The sequence below is a fragment of the Sylvia atricapilla genome, chromosome 7, assembly GCF_009819655.1.
Source record: "Sylvia atricapilla isolate bSylAtr1 chromosome 7, bSylAtr1.pri, whole genome shotgun sequence".
NCBI classification, from domain to species: domain Eukaryota; kingdom Metazoa; phylum Chordata; class Aves; order Passeriformes; family Sylviidae; genus Sylvia; species Sylvia atricapilla.
This window is the reverse complement of record NC_089146.1, coordinates 23,865,601-23,876,329: the sequence shown is the minus strand read 5'-3', so window position 1 is coordinate 23,876,329 and position 10,729 is coordinate 23,865,601. Positions and strand designations below refer to the sequence as shown.

At 42.6% G+C, this 10,729-nt stretch overlaps 1 long non-coding RNA gene across 1 annotated transcript; it reads left to right on the top strand.

Annotated features, from left to right (window-relative positions):
• The first annotated feature begins 341 nt into the window (after positions 1–341).
• Positions 342–2,645, top strand: LOC136363860 (uncharacterized). Its single transcript, XR_010744069.1, has 2 exons — positions 342–438; positions 1,792–2,645. It is a non-coding gene; the product is annotated as an uncharacterized lncRNA (long non-coding RNA).
• The last annotated feature ends 8,084 nt before the right edge of the window (positions 2,646–10,729 follow it).

The following is a 10,729-nucleotide window of genomic DNA, read 5'->3' as shown; positions in this document are numbered from 1 at the left end:
AGTTTGGTGAATGCACTAAAGGACTTGCTTTACTTTATGCTGGCTATTCGTGATGTGGAGAATGCCATATTTAGGGAGGAGAAATGCACATTTTCTGATACAATTCATCTGCACAAATGTAGACAGTTACGTTTTGGATGTGGTGATTCATACCCAGGTCTCTGCTGACTGCACTGATTACATCTGCAGTGTAATGTACAACCTCTACAATGGGCTGCAGAGAACACTTAACATGATTAATTGGGATGGGGTTGTCAGTATCGTGTCAGATGTGTTGCATCCAAATTCTGTCAGTCCTTGGGCTGTGAGCCAGTGCCATCCTACCACCAGCTGGGATGAATTTGGGCCAGAACTGTGATGGAGCTGCAGGATGCTCTGCACTGCGACCATGGCAGAGCTGCAGCAAAGATGGAGGGAGAGGGGTGCCCAAAAAAGGAGGTAAATGTGACTCAGGTCTCTTGCCTGCCAGGGCTGTTGTCAGAGAAGAGCTGCAATTCTAAATCAGAAGGAATTTCTGGGGGTTGCATGTAGCTTGGAGTGGGTCAGTGCTCTGGAGTGAACTGTGAATGAAAGGGGAATCAAGCTGCTAATGCCTTAGGGATTAGGTGCCTTGCAAATGAGCTGGTTAAGATAATTTTTTTCTTCTGAGTTTACCTGACATCAGCTACTCTCAAGATACTTGCAAGGTACTTGGCTAGAAAAAGTACAGGTGTGTTCCAGCGCAGCTGTGTCTAGCCTGCTCAGTTAGGGGCTTAGAAGAGTTATTGCCTCTTCCAACAAGAAAGCAGGTTTGTTTTTTTCTTCTGGGACAGGAGAGACTGAGGAGGGGTTTGACCTAGAGGGCTTGTATGGTCTAAGCTGAGCTGGGAGCCAGTAGTATTGTGGTTTTCCAAGATCCTGACTCAGCTTTTGACCTTTGGCAAATCACTGACCTGAGTCAGAGCAGCTGGAAAGTTGAATAAAACTTAGTCTGGAAGGAAAGTAAAGATGCTGGATTGAGCTGAGCTGTCAGCCTTCTGTATTTGGGCAAATTTTTGTTCAAAAATAGAAAAAGCCTGAACTGCCATGCCTTCCCCAGGGATTTATATGACTTTGGATCACCCCCTCTGTTGCTGCTCTGAGGTAATATAAGGAAGGAATGTGAGATGAAATGAACTGTGATTAGCTCTGTTATCAAGATATGTGCAATTCAATAAATCAGAAATCTTGATGGACTTGCTTTTTAACTATCCAGTTAGGATTTCTCACGGGGAAGTGGAAGAAATTCTAAAGAGAAGCTGCAAAAAATAATTTTATCTTCTTTCTTTTAATTGAGCTTGAGAAAGAAGTGTTCTGCTGAGAAGGGATGGGTCTGCAGAAGCAGTAGTGGGAATAAATCAGGTGTAGGGATTCCATGCCTGGTGTTATTGCTGATTTCTTACACGGATTGAGGCAAGGTGCCCAGTCTCTTCTCCTTCCCATGTTCCAGCTGTAAAATAAGGCAACCATATTTGTGTGGAAAAGTTTTGAGACTGTCCATTCACATATACGCTGCACTATAATCCAACTAATCCATGAAGTCAAATCACATGGATGGTCTCAGGTTATTGCAAAGGGAATCAAAAGCTCTAGAGATCTCTGAATGAAGGATAAGATTTTCCTCTCTTCTAATTTTTCTTCTCTCAAGCGCTGCACAAACAAAAATGAAAACCTGGCCTTTCGACAACTGAATTTCTCCCACTGTTTTCCAGCTTCCAGTGAAGGTTTATATCAGCTGTTTTTTAATTCACTCTCTTTCCTTGGATTAAACAGGAATTTCAAGAACAGAAAGACATCTGTGTACATCACTAAGCAATGTGGTCTTGAACACTGCTGAGTTCTCCTTTCTGCTGCTCCTCACATCAAGTCCAGTGGTGTTAAATGCAAGAAGTTATGTCTGTCCAAAAGCCAAGATAACTCTCCACTTGTGTTGATCGTCCACAAGGCTGGAGAATGGGACTCAGAGTTATTCAATGGCACTGTACTGAACAGTAAAGACACAGTGTTTCCAATTAAGAGGCCTGATAGTAAAAGAAGATTTATGGAGAAGATGGTAGATTAACAAAAAAATGCTGGCCCAAGAATTTCGAGGGCACTGACTTAGGGAGACGGATAACTGCAGGCTCCCTTGGGTTCACCAGGTCCCCTCACCACATGGCATTCATTAGGGAGCCCCAAAAGCAAGTATTTGGCCCATAAATGTGCGACTGCCTTCCCTTCTTCACTGAACCTTTAAACAGTTAACAGCGCTCTATATCTTCCCTGCAGCAGAAGCAATTCCCAGACGTTGAAGCATTTCCATTGCAAAACACAGCTTGGGATTCTGGACTTGGTTATTTGTTTGGAAGATGTAGACAAAATGAAAGTGTAGCAAACTCATACCAGATTGGATCCACTTCAGAAGCTGCCAAACAGCTGCCAGTGCTGTGGGGTCAGAAGAGCTTGCCAGGCTGTTCCCTGGGGCAGGGGGTAGATTTTAATGGGGGAACCTGGGATCTGGAGATGAACTATACAGCTATCCTGGAACAGAATATGCTGTCTACTGCATTTTCCCACCCGCAAGTATATAAACATGCCCCTTCCCCCCTTTCCAGGCTGAAATGCAGCTGATCTAGAGCATATCCACACACACACACAAAAAAAAAAAAAAAAAAAAAAAAAAAAAAAAAGAAGCCACTGGGCAATTAGCTGTTGCTGCAGTGTCACTTCAGACAAAAGAATATACGCAAGTTGGGGACTTGGGGAAGAGCAAGGGAAAAAGGAACAGAAAGAAAAAAATCTGTGGGATGCCACGTAGCTCAGTGCCCTGCTAAAAGCCCTGTTTTTAACCTCTGGGTCACTCTTTTCAGCCCCACTTTGCTTCGAAATATTGGAGAGTGAGTGGAAGCTGTTCCTTTGTAGTCTAGGAAGGAGGAATGTCTCATTAGCCTAGGGGAGCAGGCAAACTGCCTCACTGAGATAGTAAGGTAGATGTTAACTGCAAAAGTAAACTCGTTTAAAGCATGTGAGAGGTCCAGTCAGTTGGGAGTCTTGAGCTACAGCATGGGACTCTTATTTTGCTTCTGTCTTAAAAAAAAATCACCAAAGAAAAACCTCAACAAAAAAACCCCAAAAATATATGTAGGGAGATCTGTAGCTCAGACAGTTTGGCACCTTTCACCAGCCTGAAATGAGTTAAAAAGAGAGAAACAAACAAACAAGTTGAATGGGATACTGAGTCTCAAAACTCTTTGGAAAGAAAGATTAAAAAAAGAGGTTTTTTATTTGCTGGATTTAGATCTGAAAGGATTTTTGTTTCATTTTTATTACATAGAAAAGACAGGGAAATATCTTCCTCTCTTTAGAGACTTATGAGAGCTCACCTTGTAAATCTGTCCATTTGGAAAGGTACAAACTCTTCCATATGTCATAATGTATGTCTTCAGCTTCCCCTGATCTCCCACTTGTGTGAAAGGGAGCTCTCCCTCTGTTATCAGAGATTAAGCAGAGACAACAGAAAAGAAATCCAACAAAAGTGAGATTAAGTTGGTAAATTACAATGCAAAGAGTTTTGGAAAGAACATCCTCTGGGGCTGCTTGAAATTTTCCATCAGAATATATTTCAGTGGAAAATTGCCTTTCAAATAAAAGCAAAGTTATTTTATGTTAAGTTATGACCAGTCTCTCAACAAGGCTTCAGAGTGTGGCAGGAGGCCTGGAGATTCAGCTGGGAAATCTTTGGAGAGTGTCTCCTAGAGGCTGTCACCACAGAGCTTTGAGACCCCACTCTGCTGCGGCGCTGGGCTTGCCGTGTGAAGTGCATTTCTCACAAAGCACCATGGTGACACGACTTCCATGGTGCATGGCATTGTCTCTGCAGGAGAGGGGACCATGCCACACCATGAGGGATGTGGGCCAGCCAGGAATGTCAGCTTGCAGGGAACAACAGGGACACAAAGCATACCAGCTACAACTCCCACGGGGGAGCATTTCTGAACTGAAATGGAGGGCTCTTGGCCAAAGATTTCCATTGTTTGGTAAAATCTCAATATTTTCCATGGGAAAAGAAAACAAAAACACAATACTATTAATAATAATCATAGAAGAATGATTTTCACCCCAGATTTATCCAATCAGGGTTTGAGAAATCCCAAGGACTGAGTTTCTATTAAGAGATTCTTTTAGGAACCCTAAAAGAAATTAAGAGTGGGAACCACACATTGTTTGAGACCAACCAGACCCTTTGACCAGGACCACAGAAGAGGTCAGGGAAGCCCATCATGTGTGGTTCAGGCTTGGATTGGATTAGCAATTGCAGAGCAATGTTAAATTGCATAAGCCAGGAACAGCCAAAAACTAGCAGTGGACAAGTCAATATATTTGTGTTTAAGGTCAAGTGTATGGTGGTTCTGGCAAAAGCCAGCATGAAGAATGAGACAGTGACTGTCTTCGTATTAGAGCAACTCATAATGAGTTTGTTTCTCTTAGATCCTGTTGTCTCTGACTTTCTCCCTTCTCTTGCTCAGAAAGACCTTGTTAAATTACCTATTTCAAGAGCTGAGCAGGTCTTGAGCATGAACAGTTAACATTGCAAGTCCTCAATAAGACAAGAGTGATCAAGAGAGAAAGGAAGGGAGGGGGATTTGTGTCTGTAAATTGCAAAGAGATACAATACTCACCTTTCACTTATGCTCAGTTTCAAGTTTCTGTTGAGCAGCATCCGATACCTTCCATTTTCCATAGGTGAATTAGCCAAACAACAGACAGACAATAGAGACAAATTGGCCAAGTCAGAAAACATTAAATGAAAATGAGCTGGCCATGGGAAGGAGGGAGGAGAAACGTTGAGGAAGACTTTACTAGTAAGTGATCCTTCCTTGGACTTTTTACTTGGTTTCCAGTAAGCTTGAGAACTGTCAGATGAAGGCAGTGCCCTGGGAAATCTTCACTGTAGAGAAGAGAGACTGTATGTTCTGTAGCCCTTTGCAATTACACCTGCACTGTGTCCTTTCAGTCTCCTTGGACTGGGTCTGTATTGGGGTGTATTTTTCCTCAGCACTGGGGAGTAGTGACCTTCCTTTGGGTCATTATTTGTCGTACTGAAGGGAAATACTCTCTCTCTGTGTTTCTATATTGAGAAAAGAAATCAAAGTATGTCTGAGAGTGTTGACTTTCAGCATCAAGATGAAAGGGTCCCTACAAGAACCCATCACCTGACACAAAACTTTGCCAAAAGTTGTGATGTGCTCAGGCCTGATTCTAAGATTTAGGAGTTATTCCAAGGGTCATATAAGTGATAAAGTGTTCTTTAACTCTTCCTCCCAAAATAAACGTTTTAAGTGTTTCCTGAAAGGTTGTTCTCAAGGGACTTAGTCTTGTGATTGACAAAAGAGAAGGTGGAAGGAAAATGTTAGGCATTCTGAAGGCTTTCCACCCTGTATGTTGGAAGAAAGCAAAGCATGATCTTGATAGCGTAAATTATGGAATGCAGCCAAATCATAAGGAAGCATAAATATACAATTATGCCTTTAGTATCCTCTATGGTTTTGGTACTTTGTTGATTCCTGACTGGTGATGACGAAATTCATCTGTGATGGACATGCTAGATATAAGTGAAAGGGAGGGATTTGTTTAGTCAGTTTTTTTCCTTGTGAGATTCAATCAGAGGCCTATAAATCTTGATTTTTTTATATGAGGTAATATTCATAAGACAGTTCATCACTGCAGGATTATCAAACTGTGCTGTCAGGAATTTAAAGGGGCAGCAAGAAAAAGTAGCTGATATCTATTTAAATAGAAAACCCTTCCATCTGTGGAAGTACTGAAGCTTGAGACTAGTGGCAGAGCAAAACACTCCCTATTAACCCTCTTCATAATCTTTTCCCTTGGCATCTGCTATTAGCCACTGTCAGCAGTGATGCTATGGACTAGAAGGATTCACTCTGTCTTGGGTTGTCTGCTCATGTCTTCTTGTGATACAAAAAAAAAAAGGTGCTGTGTTGTTTGAAGCAAACTGCCCTATATGACAACCACAGTTGCTTTAGAAAGTGCTAACCAGCCATGAGTGTAGAAAACACATGAGATGGTCAAGACCAGTTAGACATCCCTGTCCAGTCTATTCTTCGAGGAAAGCAAAAACCTGTGCCCTGTGATCTGCACTACAAATCTCATTTCTATTGTGATATTAACATTAAAAAAAAAAAAAAAAAAAAAAAAAAAAAAAAAAAAAAAAAAAAAAAGAAGAAGAAGAAGAAAGAAAAATAAAAAAGGAAATGTTTCCCTATGTTTTTGGGACAATCCTCAGTGGAGTCACTGTCACCACAAAGCACATTTTCTTGGTCATTGATTTCTCCCTCTACTGTACCTAGGTCCTTTTAATTGTTCAACATTTTTCTCTTACTTGATTTTGTCATTGAACTCGGGGTGGGGTGGGGGGGGGGGTGTACCTTATCCAGCACAGTTGTCACTGAAAGGCACCACAATCCTGTCTTTCCAGGGTACAACTGCCTTACAGCTAAAGGAAGGACTGCGGCTCAAGCTGAATAGACTTGCAAATGAATCAAGCTCATCAGGATTCGGCAAAATATCTGTCAAACTTTCTGATCCACTCTTAGAGCCTGAGTCCCAGCTAAAACTCCTTACATCCTGCCAACATTTCCCTCAGGAATAAAACTTCTTGAGGTGTGGCTTCAAAAGACACAACCACCACCAGACAGCAGTGGGTATGTCCTGTCCAAAATGCAAACCAGCACAAGGAAGCTGAACTGGGGCATTCATCCAATGGAGTGAAATGTCCTCCGTATTCCAATTCATGCCTAAACAAGCTGACCTAAAACCTTCTGACCCTGGCAGAGACGTAGGGTAGATGCCTTCCAAGCCTCAATAATTGGCAAGCAGTGCCTCTTGGCCATGGCTGAACTAAGCTCCGTGTAGGCTGACTGTTCAGCTGAGCTTCCCTGCCTGTCTGTCTGCATTGACTCAGGTCTCTTAGCTCAGACCACAAGAGCACCAAAATCTTGCAGCTTGGCTGGCTATGAGGTAACAATTTCTTTGGGAAGACTCATTCTTCTTTGGAAGGATCTTCTTCCCCAATTTCCTAAAGGAAACTAGACTTGAGCAATTGTATTGTTGGTATTTGTACGTACCAGTGTGTTCCCCTCCAAACAACTGTCAACTTTGTTGGCCAAGTGATAGAGTTCTAAGTAATATAAACAAAAATAAGCACCCAGAGAGACATACAGAGAGATACGTGGTAGCACAAGTTCATATGTTTAGAGTCCTGAGAACAGGAAAAGTTTCAAAGAGAGGTCTTCATTAATCACCAGACACAAATCAGTGGGAATCCAGGCATCAGTAGTACTACATGAACAAATAGTTTGTTTGTCCAGTGTTTCTTCCTTTCTTTTTTCTTTTTTTGGTTTGAATCTGTACAGCACCTATCATGTTGGCGTACAGAAATACACTTGTAATAACACAGCGGGAGAGTTGGCGTGCAGAAGGGATCATGAAGAGGGAAGAAACCATCTTAGCAGGCAGCTTCTTCATTTTACAACAGTTTTTAATGTCAGGCCAACTCAGAGTGCAGAGGTGAGGGAGCAGAAAGTGAAGAGAAAAAAAGAAACAAATGAAAATCCCACAACCCCAACACTAGAAACCTCAGACAAACCAAGAAATCAGCAGCATGTCCAGGGACTGCTTGCTCCTCAGCTGAAGGGCCTGTTTTCATACTCATCTCTGTCTTGTGTCCCAGACTCACGTCGCCTCTGAGGCTGAAATACTGGTTCCTTATTCTGAAAATCGAGTCTCCTGGGCTTTGGTAATATTTTCCAGCCTTTCTAAGGTGTCTGCTTTAATGAATAAGGAAATAAGAAGACAGACTGACTCCATGGGCACGGAGATTGGTTACCACTTACTTCATAGTGACTATCCAGACAGAATGAGAAGAAATGAAGCAGGAATTAATTGACCCAGATTGCCTTTGTAAGGCAAGGTGGGAGGGATCAGGTAACGATTTCCCAAGCATTGTCCAAGGAGGAGACATAAGCAGGCAGGCAGTGTGAACAGCTCACACTAGGACTTGAAACCATTCTTCAAAATCGCCTTGCCCTTCTGCTTTTCTCTGCTTTTCCACGCAGAGAAAAATGAGAGAAAAAAAAAAAAAGAAAGATGCAGCTCCATCCTTCCTGTTCCCACCTTCTCTGACACCCCTCTTGGTTTTAGTTTTTTGCACTGCTGAAGGGTGTCATGTGTACTAGGAGACAAAACAGCCCCAAAGTCTTCCACAAACCTTACCTTACACAGCTCACTTCTCACTTCTCACTTCTTTTATTTTCTTTTTAATCCTGTCTCTCCTTTCTATCCACTAGGCCCCCTCCCACTCCTTTTCACATTTATCCCTTAATCAAATTGCTATATGCTCTTCTCAGCAATTCTTCTCTAAATCCCTCAGGCGGGTTAGAAGCCCCCTGAGGAAAGATCTTTTTTTGGCAACTAGGTTGAGATAGGAAAGAGGTCCTTGACAGAAGCATATTCCATCCCAGAAAGTTTTTAATCCTTCCAGATGCTTTGTCACAAACTGTGCTTTTATGCTGGTGCACTTTTAAAGGCAGCCAGGATATGTGCAGAGGTCAGATCACAGACCTGCTCTTGAAAACTCTAAATTGCTCTCGCCTTTGATTCTTCTGCTTTAAAACCACTCTGAAGTTTAAATAAATGGATTAGAAAGGAGTTAAAGAGCAGGGTGCTTAATGCTTCTTCTTAAATCTATAGCCTCAGGGCACAGCACTTTGGGCGGCAAGATCCTGTTAAATCTCACCAGCTCAGCAGACTCGGAACAAGTCAAGGCTTGGATGCAGATGGCTGTGGAGAAACAAGGTGAAGCAGACCAGAGAGGTGGCACTGGTCCTTCCCCAACAGACAGAAGGAAGCCCAAAGTGGTAAAATGGGCAGTGGGACATACACTGGAGCACCTTCCAGGGAAGGCACCAGCACCACAGATATTTGCTATCAATACTAAAGCTCTGACACCATAAATTTATTTTATTTCGGTTTTGGTCTCATGATTTCCAGATTTGTTTCCAGCTGGGGAAAAGGAGGAGCAGTGATAATGTGGTGGGCTAGATCCTCTCAGGAGACTCAGCTGTCTTGAAAGCCCGTTCTGCTTCCCGTTGTTTATTATTGTTGGATGGAGACAGGACAGCTGCTATGTTACATCCTAGAGGTAGCTGCACATCCAGGGCTGGATGAAACAATCACTGTAAATGCCAGCTTGGCAGCTCTTCTGGCCCTCCTTGGGGAAGGCCCTTACCCCCTGCTTCTGGTGTGGCTTTGTTCTGTGAGAGAAGAGCAAAACATTTTGTAGCTGCTATTGAAAAGATTTTCTCAACCTTTTAGGATAATCCCTGTTTTAAAGAGGAGGAGCTGAGTCAATGACAAAGTAAATCACTTGTGAAAATCACACAGCATTATTGCTGAGTTTCTTGCTATCTCTCAACACTACCCTACCTGAGTGCAACATGCCTACTCATAACTCCTTTTTTTTTGCAATATGAGACCAATGGTATTTATTTCTGATACACACTAAGACACCAGCAGTTGAAAGAAAACCATCTACAGTGACCCATGTAAGCCTTTAGAAGGAGGCACTGATGATTAAAATGCTGAATTTTGGATGTTCACCATACACCTCACCACGTGTATAAGAACATTCCTGTGGAGGGAACAAAGAATGGGTTAGCTTGGCTTCCAGAGCTCACACACTCTTCTCTGTGCAGCAGGCTATAAATTATGCAGCATTTAAAGATGACTTTCTAAACCCCTGGCTTTAAAGCTTATTTATAACTCCCACACTGATATTTTTCAGACTCGTGACAGCTCCCACCTTCACAAGCTGGGGACATGCCAAGCACCTGGCCTTTTCTATAATGGCCTGTTCCCCCCAGAAAGTTCCCCCCACCTCTTTTTTAAGCAATGCTTTGGATATCTCAGGGAGATTTTATTTATAGCAGAGACATAAAAAGCAAGTGGAAGAGAGTGAGGATGGTCAAAGGGAAAAGTAGCAAGTGTCCTAAATATCTGACAACCATCATAGGACATGCTGGAAAAAAATAAGGCCCTGAGAGCAGCCAAAATCTCTTAGTGATAATTTATATAGGATCAGCATGATTTCATGTAAAGCAGGTTAGGCTCAGACCTAACCAAGATGGAAACATGACTAAAGAGGATCACCTCAGGGAAATGATGAGGGAGGTGGTACTTGTCCTTCCCAGAAGGGGCTAAGCTGACCATTGGCAAAATCAGGGGTATGTGTGGGTGAGAAGGTGGCAGCCTCATGTTGGCAAACACTGATCCTCATGGGGTCTGTGCAAAGTGCATCTGGTTCTAGGACTTCGTTTTTTTTTTGTTTTGTTTATTTATTTAATTGATCTCCCAATGTTAGAGAGCTCACTCCTGGGGGAAGAGCCATATCTTGAACTGTAGCATGGGTGGAGTCTCTAGTAGCCCTAATGCTGTCATCTGGAGTGAAATACCTCCAGCCACAGCTCAGTCCTTGCTTTGGGATCTGGCTTACAGACGGGCCTGGCTCTGAGATTCCCTGTAGGAAACAGGAGCTAAAATACTGATCTTAAATAGAACACAAAAGCCTAGCGTACAGAAAAAGTCTCATATAAGCCTTCTTTTTTGGTAGATGGGGCTGTTCCAGACCATGCTGTTACTTCCAGTTTCAGAAGCA